The 16,748-nt window shown below is 43.7% G+C and overlaps 1 long non-coding RNA gene across 2 annotated transcripts; it reads right to left on the bottom strand.

Moving 5' to 3' along the window:
• Positions 1-10,276: 10,276 nt before the first annotated feature.
• LOC137461950 (uncharacterized) lies at positions 10,277-15,775 on the bottom strand. 2 transcript variants are annotated; one of them, XR_010993536.1, is made up of 4 exons: positions 15,317-15,775; positions 14,457-14,625; positions 12,640-13,538; positions 10,277-11,509 (listed from the first exon to the last, which is right to left on the bottom strand). It is a non-coding gene; the product is annotated as an uncharacterized lncRNA (long non-coding RNA). The 2 variants fall into 2 exon arrangements; XR_010993535.1 differs by having other exon boundaries at positions 13,340-13,538; positions 15,317-15,729.
• Between the last annotated feature and the right edge of the window lie 973 nt (positions 15,776-16,748).

Below are 16,748 nucleotides of genomic sequence, written 5' to 3' on the forward strand. Positions count from 1 at the left end.
GGCACCCCCAGCAGCCCTCTGCCGCGCCCCGTCCCGCCTGCCGTGCCACGGCATCGGGCTCATTTACCTGCGCTGATAACATATTGCGGGTATTCTGCAGAGAACAGCTGAGCTTTTTGGTGCCTCCTGATGCCTAAAGAGCGTTTCGTTGCTTTTGCCTTCACTGCGTATGCCGGTTCCTCCGTGATGTTTTGGAGGGCAGAACCTGTCATCCTACGTGATGTTACTTGCTTTGGTACATCTGCCTCGTCTGAGAGAACTGGGGTGTTGGTCCTGCTGAAGACATCAGAAAATCGTCTGTTAAAGGGGCTCTACTTGCCAAATAAGTTACTGTTTACCTAAGAGTGCACAGCCTGCTATAAATGTTCATAAAACTTTGGATTAATGCCTTGAAATCATCTAACGTACTTTAATGTGGTTCTATTTTAGTCCACTACTTTCAATTATTTTTTATTTTTTTAAATTTTATTTTATTCTTCAGCTTGCTTGTTATACTCCAACGTTGCTCTTATGCATGCACACATGTTGCTATTTGTACATCAGGATCAAAGAAAAAAAGAAAGACACTCTATTGCTACCTCTTTTCATCCTCCCATGAGGATGCTGTCATTTAGTCTCTAATCTGGAGGGCACTGTCATTGGGAACAATGCCAAGTCCTTTTTTCATAGCAAGTATGAGAGTTAAATTGCTCATTAAAATTCTTCCCCACTTTAGTGCACACTGTTTGCTGTGGGCTGTGCTGCTGTTTAACTGTGTTAACACCGTCTGGCCACTCAGCATCTCTGGCCTGGGACTGCCTTGTTATCCCTTTCTGACCCTGCCTTGGAATACTTGCAGGATTGTATTCAAATACCTTCCAAGTTTCAGCATCTTCCTTTTATAGACTTAATGGCCTCACTGGTTTTATCTGCTTCTGTTTTTTTCAGCTCATTTATCTTGGTTACATTTTGTTAATTGAGACTAATGTTTTGTTGAAAAATATCTCTCTTGGTCCCCAAGCTGAGCTTTTGAAGTGAGTAGATTTGAGTAAAAATTTTCAAATGAGCTATTAATATCTGCAAAGATCTCTCTCTTCACCCATCATTTCCACACTGGTCTAGAGGGGATTCCCTTTCCTGACTGGTAGTCAAACAGTTGCCAGCATATCTGTAAACCTAGTCTACTGCTGACTGCTCTACTAGAGCCAGTCTTCTGAAGGTGAGATTGGTTTGTATTACATTTTATCCCAAATGAAAGGAAAATATATCTTTTATCTTCAACTCCTTAGGATAACTTTTAGTATAATTTATAAATTAATCTGAATTCATGTTTGACTACTAAGTTTGAGTATCAGCAGATGCTGCCTGGGAGAAGGAGGTAGAAGGAGTTACACATTCACAACCAACCTCCCTCTCATTTACCTTGCCTAGGAACATGTGAAACCATAAAGCTACTTGGGAGATCCCAGCACTGCCAGAGGGCCACCTCCTAAGAAACACAGTTCAGCAACAGGGAAGTACCTGGTAGTCTTTTTGGAGTTTGTCTGTCCTCTTGCTTAAAAAAGGACCTGCAGTTTTCTCATGTTTACAGGCTTAATGTTGCAAAGGGCATAAAAATGTGCCCATTTTTTCTGTGTTAGAAGTAGTTCTTGGCATTCCTTCAAAGTGGGGGAACTTGGGTTTGTCTAAACTCCAGATTTGTGTGGCTAGGGATGTCTCTATCGCTGCCCTTTCCAGCCTGTCCCTGTGATACACAGGCACTCTCCAGCCCCTGTGACAACACACAGTGCCAGGTCCCCATGGTTCAGGCACCATGCGGCTTGGTTGCTCAGCTGGTCTACAGCGGCAGCACTCTGTCCAGCTGGAGAAATGCCGTATGTACCAGCTTAAGGTCTTTCTCAAATATTTAATGGTCACATCTTTCACAGCTCCTGCCCATCTTTGTATCCTTAATGATGTGTGAGTGAATGATAAAAAATCTTCTACTAAAAGTAGAGAGATGTTTGGAAAAAGTTGAATCTACACCCCACAGAAGGAAGAAATTTATCATAATGTTTGGTCTTGCATTTGAACTGAGAAACTGGTCAAATTCTCAGAGATACAGATCAAGCTGAAAAACAAATATAATTTCCTAAAACTGGATGAAAACTCAATAGACTATATATTAAACCAAGAAGTCATTTTATTAGGGGAGAACCAGCAGACAGAACCAGACCAGGAGAATAACAAGCTCCTGCATGTCAGTCTGTGACTGCACAGCCCTGCTAGGGCAAGTGGGAGCAGAGACCTCAGGGAGGCACAAGCCTCTGGGAGTGATGGCAGTATCCTGAGCAGGGATGCCAGATGATTTTTTTTTCTGCAAAGTGAGGGTGGGAACGTGCCATCAGTGAATTCCCAGGCTGCATTTCAGTGGACTGCAGAGGTTAATACCATACCTGGAGACAGAGAGCCAAACAATCACAAGACTTAATTGCACCTTCAACCACCACCTATCAGTTCAAGACAGTTATGTGAGAGAGACCAGTCTGGAAATGAGTTTACTGCTCTTCATGATTATATCCTCACCAAAGACATATTAGCTGAAAAGCTGTGAGGCATTTCTAAAACTTTTATCATGACTTATTATCATGGCTGCTTTCTGCTGGATATTCCTAGTCTCACAGGCCTCTTAATATGTATAGCAGCTATCACCAAAATGAGTGCAATATATCTTCAGTCTCTTAGTCCAGGATAGATGGGATGCAGAGAGCAGGGAAGGGGAAGGTGTTTCTCCTTGTCTCCTGTGGTGATTTAGCCAGTACTGAAACTAAACAAACAGCTTGTGTCATTTAAAAGGAATACTCCCAGGTGAAAAGGTAAATACATGCTTCAGAGTAAGGCTAGAATAGGAGGTAAATAAACATCCCTGATACTCAGGGGCATTTAATGTGAAATGTTAATTGTGTTACAGAGGGCTTAGTTTTGGCAGGATAAAATGACCAGCCAGCATTTCTAAGTTGCACACGCAAATTGATAACAGGTAATTTACTCTGTTTTTGTCCATGGATTACCATCTAGTGACATCAAATTACTGCTAATAATGCTAATTAGTGGCAGGGAGTTCAGAAGCACAGCATTGCACAGGCATGCACAGCAGAAGGGCATCCCTGTGACCATGGCAGGACTTGTGCTGGGCAGTTAATGCATACTGGCACAGGTGGAGAGCCTTCAGGACAAAACATTTTTCTTTCCCTTTGGAAAGTGCTTTCTCCAAAAGCAATGCTTTGCCTTTAAGTCAAAAAATTGACTTCATTTTGCTAGGAAGAGATACTGAATTAACAGAGTGGGATAGCCACGTTATTATTCAATGTCTTGGTATGATATTTATAAGGTAATATTTTATGATATGAATATTAAGAACACTCAGGGTCAGTGGTCCCTCGTCGTGCCTTTACAGCCATAGAAGAAAGCAATCCCATGAATGACACTTGACAGAAAATAAATCTGATTATTTCCATAAGAAGCTTGTGCTTGCTTGGATTTGATTTTTATTGCCCAAAATTAGACATCACAAAATTTTTTTTAGAAATTGTTGATCATATTCCAGCTCACAACATAAAGGCTCCTGGCAATTCTACCATGGTCAGTATGCACAGTTCTGTATTTAGGTATCTGAATGTAAGGACCCTGGCCATAATCTCCAAGACAACTTCATGAAAGCACATAGAGCTTCTCAGCTCAATTCAGTCTTGCTATTTTCACGACCTTTTGTGCTCTCTAGATATATTTGTAATGACTGAAGGAAAACAACCCTGTCTTACGGAAACTTTGGGAATGAAATAGCCTTCCTTGAATATAACTTTGGCTTTGTTTTTTATTTTAAATCTGAACAGAGCACTGAAGCTTTTGGCCTCCGCAAGTTCAATAAAGTGTTTAAATACTGAAACATTTTCACTCTTGGCTCATCACTTGGGGCTTTCAGCATTGTGTTTGAAAAGGAGCTATTTATGGGTTATCAAACAACTGTGCTGGGAGAAAGGAATTTAAAGAATGTCCTTGAGCCTTTGGGAACTTTGCAGAACAGGAACAACAAAAACTTGTGCCAGCCCTTAGTGCCTCTCCAGCCAGGGTGCCCTTTAGCACCTGCCTGCTTGCCACAGCGGGATACTCCCCACAATGAAATGGGGACAGGATTCAAGAATAGAATCACTATATCCCTTTAAAGATAGCTCAGGTGCTGTTCCTGAAGGGTTTTAGTTGGGATGGATTCTATGTAGGACCAAAATAAAGAGTAGATGTCCCACAAGAGAAAATCCTGATCAAAAAAGAGCCCTGATATTATTTCTTCATACTCGGACAATATGCAGTGATGTTTAAAGCATGTTAATGAACTATTTGTATGAATCTCTTGTAAACACAGCATATTTTTTAGATGACAATGACAACAAGAAATCATAATAGAAAACACACTTGTTTCTCACCATTAACTTGAGTGATGGGCAGAAGGAAAGTGCCTCAGACATAGTGAAGGCTCATATGCCTATCCTGACCCTCTTCTGGCACCTGCTCTCTTTCCCCATTGGGGCAATTTCATCAGGGAGACACAGATTTTGTCCCATCATCGTGGACAGGAGAGCAAGGATGCTCTGCCATTTGACAGATGTCTACATAGACAGACAGCTCCTTGCAGAGCTCTGTTAGCAAATCTCAGGGATATGTCAAGTCCAGCTAACCACTGTCCCTGTCTGCTGATACATCAAAGGGAAAACACTGAGAAAGAAGAGACATATCTATTGAAAGAGCAGTACCAGCCCACAAACTGGCATTCAGACTGGTCATACACAGAATACATTTCAGTCAGAAACCTTCTAACCCCCAGACAGTGAGATTTTGCAATAAGCTTTCTAAGATTTTTCACAAAGCAAATGCTTTGCTATTTTGCCAAAGGGGCTCACATCTGGAAGGGATGACACCATCTGGGCTGTGGGGACAGCAGGAGATGAGACTTAGTGACCTGGCTGGTTGTTCTAGGTCTCCATTGTTCTCTACCTTCAAGAACTTTCCCTCTCTGCTCCCCCAGTTACTAGCATTTCTAAACTCACTTATCCTCAAGTGAGTGTAAATCCTACACTGTCTGTATAACTAGAAAAATCATTGTCCTCATCAAAACCAAGTAAATTAATATCTTATTGCAGCACAGCAACCTAAACTCATACTTAGACAGTTGGTATTTGTGTTAGCTTGGTGTTTTGTGGCTCAGTAGGAAGCAGCTACTGTATAAAGCACCCTCTATTGAAACCAGTATCTCATGCTTTAAATATGCTCAGCAGTGCCTGAGGGATGCACTTCCCACCTCAAACTCCTCCGCCCTGGATAATCACTTGTGGACAGCCAGGAAAAGCAATAGCTGCTGGCAGAAATCAGCTCACCAAACCCTATAGTCCTGCTGTAAATCTGAGGAGATATAAGAGGGATATGTCAAGAGCTCTGCTTATGTCCTAAGTCATCTATTGATGAGTAACAACAGAAGACCTTTCTCCCATCTCCTGCCCCGCCAAAACCTGACACCAATGAAAGGCTGTAAATCTAGTACATGAATTTTGAATTTGTTTTACCAGCAATGACACTGTCTTCTGAGCAGGATGTGACAAACTAGGAAAAGAATTTGAACTCCAACTGACTTCCCATGAGCCAGGGAGACCATAGAATCATAGCATGGTTTGTATTGGAAGGGACCCAAAGATCATCAAGTTCCAAACCCCCTGCTGTGGTCAGGGACACCTTCCACAAAACCAGGTTGCTCAGAGCCCTGTTCAACTTGCCCTTGAACACATCCAGGGATGGGACATCCCATTTACTCTAGGCAACCTCTTTAGTGCCTCTCAAATCTCACAGAAAAGGATTTCTTTCTACTATCTAATTTAGGCCTAGTCTCTTTTAGTTGGAAGTCATTGCCCCTTGTCCTGTCGCTACATGCTTTTGTAAGAATTCTTTCTCCGTCTTTCTTGTAGGCTCCCTTCAGGTACTGGAAGGCCACAATGAGGTCACTCCAGAGCCTTCTCTTCTCCAGGCTGAACAATCCCAATTCTCCCAGCCTTTCCTCATAGCAGAGGTGCTCCAGCCTTATGGTCAAGCAGTGGCCCTCATCTGGACTTGCTCCAACAGGTCAATATCCTTCCTATGCTGGGAATCCCAGAGGTGGATTCAGTGCTCTGAATGGTGCACTATAGAGCAGAGTAGAGGGGCAGAAACAAGTGCCTCGACCTGCTAGCCATGCTGCTTTCAATACAGAGATGTACTGGAGAAATGCTGCCAGACTGAGAAAATAGGCAGACTGTTCCTTTAACGGCATAAAAAGTTTTGTGTCTGAAAGAACAGATCTCCTGACACTATAGGGATGGCATTTGCTGTATGACATTACATGAATTTTAAGAGCATTTAGAGTGAGGTCTCCACTTGCCTTTTACACTTCCAGAGCACAGTGAGGTATTTAAAAGATGTGTAGATCTGGCACTTAGGGACATGCTTTAATGTTGGGTTTGGCAGTGTTAGGTTTAACACTTGGACTTGATGATCTTAAAGGTTTTTTCCAGCCTAAATAATTCCATGATTCTATACTTGCTCAGTTGTTACTGTTGGACAAGAGGGGCACTGCCAGGGTTGATGCTGTGCACTCACAGCTGACAGCATTCATAGGCATTTCCCAGATTTCCTCCTTAAAGGAACCTGAATTTCGCACCTGGCAAACTCGGCAGTGAAGTCTCGTTTTTATCTATCACAGAGCAGACAGCAGTGGAAATGAAGGTTCATTACTTTCTCTCCAGGACTGCAGTGCTCCCCATTTCACCACCGGCTGCCGACTGACAGACTGGTCGTTCTGTCTTCATAGCTGACAAGGGCTGTTGCAGACACCACCTCAGCACTGATCTGATTATATCGAGATGAGGGAGGATGTGGTTTTGAAACCTTGAATGCCCTTCACTCTCCAACTGCTCTGCTGCACAGTGGCTGCTGTGCAGTGTGGGCTCTTCAGTTGTCTCTTGGATGAAATGATCTCATTAGGTGATTTCAAAGAGCTGGATGGAGCAGAGCCACCTGCTTTCTCAGAAGGAGAGTCTCATCAGCTTTCCTGGAATTGATAAAGCATATGTGAAAGGGATGTCTGCATCCCATGAAAATCTTACTTTAAATACACAGCTCCAAGATTTCTTTGTTTGGAGAGCAGTGAAAGAGACCAGCCCTTTGCCTCTTCTCCCTCCAATCCTTTCCCTCCCTTTTACCCAAGCTTTTTTGTTTACATTATACTTCCAAACAGCTTAGGGATATTTATCAGTCACTAATATTTTTATTCTAGTACATGTAAGCCAATATGGATACAGAGAAATAAATCCCCATGGGGAAACCCCACTTCTAGAATAAGGGGATTTTTGATTTCTAATCCACAGTGGTAAAAAAAAAAAAAAACCAACAACAACAACAAAAAAAAAACCAAAACAAAAAAAAAAAAAACCCAAAAAAAACCCCTTCATCCTGGAGTAAGACCATGTCTGGTCTTATAACCATTACCAACATGGTTGTAATCACATGCAGTGCCATGTCAGCACATGCTGGTGCAGCTCTTCTACCAAAAGGGCTGCCGCATGGTTAGAAGTGCTGGTCCTGAGACTCCAGGAATTCCTGTGCCTGCCTGTGAAGTGGAATGGGTGTGGCACTTGAGGAGTGCAGACTGGGCATCCACACTCCTGTCTGTCCATGGGCTGCACAGAAGAACCATTTCTGGGAACAGATGGAGGTTTGGGGCTAAATTGCCTCCGGTAAGAAAAATGATAGCTCTGATGGAGATTTTTCTAATGGGATTATCTACTGCCTCCAAAGTGGGGTGATATTAGCAGCTCATTTCATGCAGATCATAACGTAGTTACCTAATCTGCCTTTAAATGGTGGCCTGCCTGGTTTTGTGTTGCAGTACCATTTCCCAATTCCCCTTCTGTTCTGTAAAACAAGCAGTATTAGAGCTGTAACTGAAGCTACCAATTGTAGGGTGGCCTGTTATCTTTTTAATAAACACCATAGACTATTTGCTCAGCTTACAACTGACATTTTTTCACTGCAGTCCTTTTAAACATCACCTGTATTCTGGAAAGCCAGGCTGGCTTTTTGCAGTATGTGCACATCAGTAGCTGAAAGGTAGAAGGCAGCATTCAGTTTTCCTGATGATGCAAAGGGCAGACAGAATCTGCTGCTCTCCTCTTGTGCTACTGCCTTTGTGGGGCTGGCAGATGAAGGTTTTTTGGGTAGGAAATGTGGCTGGGTAAATCAGGAGAGATCATGTACGTGCAGAATGAAAGTGCCATTTCATAAGGTTTTTTATCTTAATGGAATTTTAAAAATTACAGTTGGTTTAATCTTCTATATTGTTTGTGTTCGAAAGCTGAGGGGTTGCTAGTGAGATTATGGAAAACATTCACTCTCATGAGATGGTTTTCTAAGACATTCTCAGAGCTATTGGAGAAAAATAACCTTTTCTCTCAGCATCAGTATAGTCTGCTGTCTTCTCTTGTGATGTTCAGTATGGTTACTATTTAATTATTGATATTTACAACATGGCAGTAGTTAAATGTGGCTGCTGTTCTGGAGGTAATCTTTATATGCCTACATTCATCTAGAAAAATATTTGTATTATGATGAGTCACAGGAACTGATTTAAAATGCTGCATGTAAACATCTATACAACCTCTATCTGCAGCCTGAAATTCTTGGCGTAAGCAGCGGGTGCTGACTGAAGTCTGCGGGGTTTAATCTGACTGTTGTTTCCCTTTGCTGACCCGCAGGGAACTGTGTGCTTGCTCCTGTCTCTCCTTGTTCGGCAGTGGCTGTGCCTGGATCGGTGCAGCGGGGGAGCCGAGGCCCCTCGGTATCTCTCCTGCAGCCAAACCCTCCTGCTGCCCTCTCCAGATGCATGAGACACTGCCTTATGGTTGCCAAACCCACTTTGCTTTTCTGCCTCTAGATTTTGGTGTTGCTTCCCTGAGGGCTTTGCTTGCAGAAAAGCTCTCTGCAGCGACAGGAAAGGCACTGCTTTCCTTCTGAAAGGCATCCCCAGCCCTGGCCTTTGCTGCTGGGATTTCTCCAGGTGCTTCTACTTCCTCTATCATGTGCATTAGCAGCAGTGCTGGAGAACAGCAGCTGAAGGCACCAAGACCAGCCATGCTGGATGGGCCACACCTTTGGGGAAATATCAGTGACAACAGCTCCGGCACTGGCTCTCTTTAGAGCCAGGTGGCTCCAGCAGCAGGTGCTGGGGTGAGGATGCTTTTGCCCTCCCTTCTGCTGAAAGCACTCTGGCTGCTGACAGCTGACATTCCTCCAGTTGACATTCCTTCTCCCTGCCCATCCAGCTGGATGGTAGGTTTAGCTTTCAGTAAAAATCAGACCAAGGGACCCGGTAAACAATCTCACATTAGGGCTTAGCAGTCTGGGTAGTCTCGCAGGCAGGTTAGTCATGCCAGGATTTTACACTGGTGGATGGAAGGGGACCCATTCCCTAAAAGTGCCCTGGGTACCAGTGCACAGTAGTTGATTCTCTGGGAAAAGTGGGCTGTTGTTCAGAGCCTGGTGACCTCTGCTGGTTTCCTGCTCTGGGGACAGGCTGATGAGGATTAATTCATTCATCTGGGGCCACCAGCTTTCTCAGCTGGTTGCCACTCCCAGAGAAACAGTATTTTCCTTCATCAGACTTGACTAATTGTAAGCCTTTAAAAATGGCACTTCCAAAATAGAGGGACCTGCTGAGTGAGTTATTAGTCATCCTTATCTGGGAGGGAAGCAATGGCTGCTGTAAGAGCTTCTGTATCTCTGCAGCACCATGTTCTCCAGAGAGGGGGCTGTGGGATGCCAGGTGCAGGGAGCTGCCAGACACCTTCCTTCAAGGGGAGCAAAGGCTAGAACAATTTGTTTCTGAAGGGCTATCCCTGCACTCTCCAAATAATGGCTTTGTTTTTAAAAGCTGCTTATTTTTAACAGGTCATAATTAATAAAGCCACCTGTACTTATCTATTGATGTCTGATACAGGTTGGGTTTTGGAGTTTTTTATACAAACAGAGGAAGCTCAGTGGATGAATGATCCAGCTCTGCGTCTCAGAGCTTGCAGCAGACTCCGAATGTCTGGCTGGGAATATTCTCACTCTGCAGAAGTGTGATCCTCTGTTTGCAGGCACAATGGAGCCCAGAACACATTTTGAAGAATGCTGTGGTTGAATTCACTTCAGTATGTCCTCTGATGCCCTTCCTCTTGGGTTTAAAATGGTTTCTCACATACTTTCCAAACTTGATTGTGTTGTAAGTCCTTTTCTGTGCTGATAAAGTCTCCAGAAAGCATACTGAGCATGTTATATATTACACATATGTGCAATCCACTGCTGGGAAATGGTTAGGGCTGCACCAAACTGGTCTTGTCCTAAATGAGAATGTGAAAGCATCACTGTGTCTTCTGTCTTTAATCCCCATATGTCTCGAGAAAGAAGAAAAGAGCCTTGGTTTAAAACCTCTCTTACCTATGCCCCTCACCCTCTCCCTCCCACAGCAGCCCCAAGCAACCCCTGGAGAACGCTGCCCACCACAGTCATTCAGTGTAACTGGTAGATGCCTTCAATTGAAGTTTTGAGTTTGGTCTGTGATTCAGAGGTTCACTTACTGGCATTTCCTATCAATTAGCAAAATACTTTTCTCCAGAAAAACTGGGCAGTGATCTGCCTGTCTGAAGTAACTGAGTTACTGTCAAACTGTCCATCTCACCCCTTCTTTGCATAATGCACTCTGATACAGAGCCTGTTTAATACAGCAGCATTGCCTAAGAAATGACATTTGGCTTTTGCCTTGACAGGGCTTTGACAGTATCTCACCACCTTTCCTATTATTTTCCCATTACAAGTTTTATTCCTAATGAGGTTGAGAACAGGGGCTGCTTTGCTTTTCTCACAGAGATTGTCACAAATGAATTTACCCCCAGTTTCTTGGAAGGACCCATCAGTACCCAGTTTACCGATTAGACCCCGGAGTCTAATCAGCAAATTCCTCTGGTGCAGCAGAGAGATGTGTCTCTGCCAAGCCTTGGCTTCTGCAGGTTGAGGAGCTGCTCTGCTGTTTTCATTAGCTGTGATATTCACGTAGGCATTAATGGGTCAGGTTTTGGTCCTTATCTCTGACCTTCAGTCCTGTTTGTTAGGACACTTTTGTGATAAAGGAGCGCACCTCCCAGGTTGATAGCATGGTTTGTTTTTCATGAGACATGTATTTGCATACCAAATACATAGTATTACTTGAAAAAAATTAAAATAACTATAAATTTAGTATCTCTCTTGTGTTTAAAACATTCCAGGCAATCTCTGTGTCAAAAGTATTCACAATTTCTGTTTCAGAAATTGTTTTGTGTTTTCTTTTTCCATCAGCAGAATTGACCTCATCTGGGCACACAGAGGAGATGATGTCATTGTCAGGGGCTGAGGTTAGCATGAGGTTCCTAAGGCTGTCATCCTGTATGCTCATTTTCTACTGAAAGAAAAAAAAATGCATTAAACTGTTTGAAAAGTCTAGTATCTAATCCAATCCCTTCCAGCCCCTCACTACAAGAAAAACATTGAAATGCTGGAGTGAGTCCAGAGAGCAGCAAAAAAGCTGGTGAAGGGTCTGGAGCACAAGTCTGACCAGGAGTAGCTGAGGGAGCTGGGGGTGCTCAGCCTGGAGAAAAAGAGGCTCTAGGAGGACCTTACTGTTCTCTACAAGTAACTGAAAGGAGGTTGAAGCAAGTTGGGAACTGGTGTCTTCTCCCAGGTAACAAGAAGAAACAGCCTCAAGTTGTTTCAGGGAAGGTTAAGACTGGAGATTAGAAAAAATTTCTTCACCAAAAGCGCTGTCAGGCTCTGGCACAGGCCACCCAGAAAGGCCATGCAGTTACCATCCCTGGAAGCATTTAAATCACATGTAGATATGGCACTTAGAGACACAGTTGACTGGTGACTTCGGCAGTGCTGGGTTACTGGTTGGACTTGATGAAGCTGAAGGTGTCTGCCAACCTAAACGATTCTATGATTCTATGAAAAGTCTTCTAATTCAGAATACATCACCTAGTTATTGACCATGCTACAGAGTTTATAATTTTCCATACATTGCAACAGGTTGTGAATAACTGATGATGCAATAAATTTTGTTTCAGCACTCACTTCTGGTTAAAGTCATACATGAAAGTGCTCACAGTTTCCATCATGGTTTACAAAACAGGACAAAATGTCTAGGGGAAAATTTAGATCACTTTGCTCAGAACTTAGCTAGGTTCAGAAGTAGCTGAAAAAATACCTTTTTCATTTATACACATATAAATGCAGAGAGATTTCCCTTTTATTGATAGACCAGATATGTGTCATCACAGTGACAGCTAGCAAAGTCCCCTGGCTGATACAATACTGTTTGTCAAACAAATGGCAAGGAGAGCAGGTTGCAGGAGCCCCTCTGCCAAGGAAATGCCTCCTGCCAGCACCGTAGGTGGCTGATGGACAGCTCCTTCCAAAGAGGGACAGTTATATAATAGTAACTCCACTCTGTGTCAGTGGTTATTCTAATGTATGCAAATACTGCTATAATTGATTCAATTAGATTTCTCTGTATACAGAAATATGCCAGACTACCTGGATCCAATATCATGATAAGGAGAGAGAAGAGGACTTCAGCCTTAGAGACATCACCCCATCTCTGCTCCTGAAGCTGCTCTGCACTGGGCTGGGGTCCTGGTACACAGCAAAACTCCCAACTCCTGCCAAGTCCTGGTGGCTGCTGCAGCTGCCTGGAAAACAAGGCATTGCAGCTGAGGGGATGCAGAGGCTGGCATTGCCCACTTTACCAGGCTGCAGTCGGTTCAGAAGTACAGCTGGTGAGGACCAACAGAGTAACAGAGACCTGTGGAGCCTGATCACCTGCTTTATATTTTCAGGACCTCACATTTACTTGTTTACAGAATCATAGAAGAGCCCATGTTGAAAGTAGCCATGAAAGATCTTCTGGTCCAACCTCTTATGGGAAAAGGAACCCTATCTAGCACCCTGGCCCAACTTGAAAACCTCCAGTGATGGGGACTCTACCATATTCTTGGGAAGGTTGTTCCACTGTAAAAAATGTCTTTATTTTATCATGGATTGGTTATTGCTTTCTCTTGGTTTCATGACAAATCTCTTTGAGTGTTTTCACATAGTGAACAGACTGCTGTGCCAGGAGGCTGGAGGGGAAGCTGCTGGCTTAGTAGTCATGAATGAGACACTTCCAGACTTCACGATGAAAGAGAGGTTGTTATTTATTAAGGAAAAATTTTTTTAGGGCCTCCTGTATACTTACTATGTTCTGGTTCCTGCTGATCAGTGTTGCTGTTGTCCTGATTAATCAACAGATCTTGTGAAGAGTTTTAATCATCTTCAATGTTGCCAGGAACTAGCCCCACTTCAAGGGAAGGAAACATGACTGTCAGCAGCTGACAGGACACGCAGGTGCTCACTGGGCCTGAGGCTGGATGCTTGGGATGGCATAAAGGCAGATTCTGGGAGAAGGAAAGATGTTGGGAAAGACAAGAAAAGAAAAAAGGACAGGTAAAACCCCAGGAGGCCATTGCTGTTATAGTGGACAAGGCACTGGCACCATGAGCATGGCAACATGCAGGTGGCCAGAGTGGTGTCCAGTGGGAATATCTACTGCTTGGATTTTGAGGTCATGCAGTGAAAAGTGAGTAAATGCTGCACAGACTTAATTTAGCTGTATTTATACCATTGGCCCTGATCCCTAGGGGACAGATTGACTTAAAATCACAAGACTTTCTATGTAATATATTTGCATTCCTTTTTGTTTGTTTTGCAAGATGTGGATTCACCCAAATTCATATGCTAATATTTTTCCCTTGTGATGACAGGAACCACAGCGACAACCACTGTGCATGTGTGAGTTTCTCCAGTTGTTCAAAATTCAGTGAACCTGAGGGCACTGCTTCAGAGAGACAGAACATGCTGCTGCAGTCATCTGGGCAGGGCAGCTCAGAGGTGGCAGTCAGTGAGCTGTGGCCATGCTGTGCCACACAGCTGCAGACAGGCCAAAGCACTTGTGGGGCACCCAGCTTAATGCAGCCTGTGCCCCTTTAGATGAGCACTGCTTCAGTGGTTCATGTCAAATTCCTGCTCCCTGTTCTCCCAACACAGACATCAGGCCCCTCCAAAAAACCTATTAGTTTCCCTGCTCAGATGGAGCACAACATAAACAGGGTCAGGTTACCCAGGTCTGAGCTGCACCGAGTTGCTGGAAATACTTGCTTTGATCCCCATAGGTGCAGGGTTTCTGCAGCGCTTCCCAGGGCATGCTGGAGCAGTTCCCCTGCACTCCCACACCCACTGGAGGTTCTCACCCCATCCACTGGTCCTGTCCTAGCACTGATGCTGACCTGATGGCTGCATTTCACAATGAGATTTACCTTCTTTGTGCTGGCAGGGCAGCTCCAGCCTGGTGACCCCCTGGTCTGGCTGCAGCTTTGCAAGGCACAACCTGTCTGCCTCACACATCTCATGGCACATCTCTTCCCAGAACTTTAACTGCTGGGTGGTTAAGTTTGTCTTACAGGATCAATGGATTTGCATCTCTGGCTGCTGGGTACCAGCCAAGGAGGTGAAATGGTTTCTTTTCACCAGCTTGAGTAAAAAATGCCCCTTCCAGGGCTGACTCCCCTACCAGCCACCAGTGACAATGAACCTGGTCACCATTAGCACTGCTCCCCCACCATCACTGGCAGCTGTGCTGGAGCCTGCTCTAAAGCCACGTCTTTCTAGGACCAAACTCCCTCTGCCTTCCTGCCTGCAGCCTGGTGCCAGAGTTGGACTGCAGATTTCTTACCCTGATGAGAGCAGGAAACTGATCAGCCACGAGGTGCAGCCAATGATCATCCCCTCTACAATCCAGTTCCTTCCCAATACATTTTTAATGACTTTTCACAGTCCTACAGTGCATTTTTCTAATGACTTAATTATATTATCTGGATGCTAAATATGTGCTAAGCAGGATCCTATTGTTTGCAGCTGTTGATCTGTAAACATGAGCTGAAAGGAAGAAAGTATAGGAATGCCCTCCACAGAAACGTGGCACTCAGACTTGTAGATTGAAAAGAGTAGAAAAAGGATGATCTGCTACTGCTAAAACAAAAGAATTTCTATAAGGCTTCAGTACTAAATTTCTGATAACAGGCCCAGGAGTGAGAATTACAGCCAGAAGCTCTGAGCCCTACCTTCAAGATCACTCACTGATAAAGAGGCCACTTCTCAGGCAGGGGAAAATTCTTACTTGAATTTACCTGAGCTCTAAGGAAGCTCCAAAGCCATTTGCTGATAGCAATCTTCACTTGAACATGAGCTCAGATAGGGGTTGATTCCTTCCTTTAATAGCTAACATCTAATAAGAAATTATCTCTTTTTTTTAGGGCAGCAGATATCCCTCCTTGCTGTTTGCAGTCCCGCTTCTTTCTGTTAATCCAGCAGATAGGATGTCATGGCTTACCACTCACATCTGACACTCTTTGCCTCTAATGCTTTCCTGTTAATTTATTTCCCATTAACATTAATTAGAATGATCAAAGGCTGAGGCTTGTGGTATCATTCACTCAAATTTTTCTACCTCCCCTTCTTCAAACTGCATCTAGACTGCTTACTATGACTTAGCATACCAAGGCCCAAAATAATATTGAATGTTGAAATATATTGAATAATTAATATTATCATTCTGCCTGTCTTTTAATGCCACATGTAACAGTTTCCTGGTTTGTGTGTCCTGCTCAGTGCTCACGTACCACAGTTGGCTCACCTCAGCCTCTGTTAGTTCTTCGAGGGATCACAGACAGGCACAACACCTGGTGACTGACCTGCCCCATGCTCAAGCACACCACTGCTTCAGTGGTACACATGTAACAATAAGGCTTCACAGACTCAGGGCTTTGAGGTTTCACTTTTTCCTATCAGGTAACTCTTGATCAAGGCCGCCAGATGTTTCAAGTCATCACAGTGTTGAATAGACACTAACTGGTTTTACTCACTTGGCCACATTCTCTGCTGAAGCAGGTTTCCTTTTGAGTAGGAGGTACATAAAGCTTTAGCAAATCTTGGGATTTGCCTTTTGTCATTAATGTTGGCATCTGCTCCCCAGCAGAACTGGAAAGACTGTGGCAAGAAAGACACATGAGCCTCAGCAACTGAAGTTTGTGATTTAATATGTGGTTGCCACAGCATACATACTGGGATTTAATATGTACTGCCACTGCATGGGGTTTGTAATAGAAGTTTTTAATTGAGATTCATGAATTGCTGATAGATTTCCAAAACAATTCGACTTACCATCAATCTGCCAGCATAAATGACTGACAAGGTACACAGTTGGTATAAAAATCCCTCTTATATCCCTTTTATCAGGCTTGGCTACACAATTCTGTCCATTTTCCACAAAAAATCAATAGCAATAAATAGCTGTCGCATTAGGGCCGTCAGAGTGTCACCAATACAAATTCTTTGCAGGGACAAAACATTGTCTGGCCTATTTTTTCTTTCACAGAGACCATCTAGGGATCTAGAAACACCAGAAATGAGAGAACTGTTCAAATTACTTTTGGAATATTTCTTCAAAAAAGTCACAGCCTTTTTTATGAGGAGCTGGGCTAATCTTCCAAAGACCGGTCCAGCAGCTCAGCATCTGTTTTTGTGCAGAAATAATTTTCTATCTAGAGTCT

This window comes from Anomalospiza imberbis, chromosome 1 (genome assembly GCF_031753505.1).
Source record: "Anomalospiza imberbis isolate Cuckoo-Finch-1a 21T00152 chromosome 1, ASM3175350v1, whole genome shotgun sequence".
NCBI classification, from domain to species: domain Eukaryota; kingdom Metazoa; phylum Chordata; class Aves; order Passeriformes; family Viduidae; genus Anomalospiza; species Anomalospiza imberbis.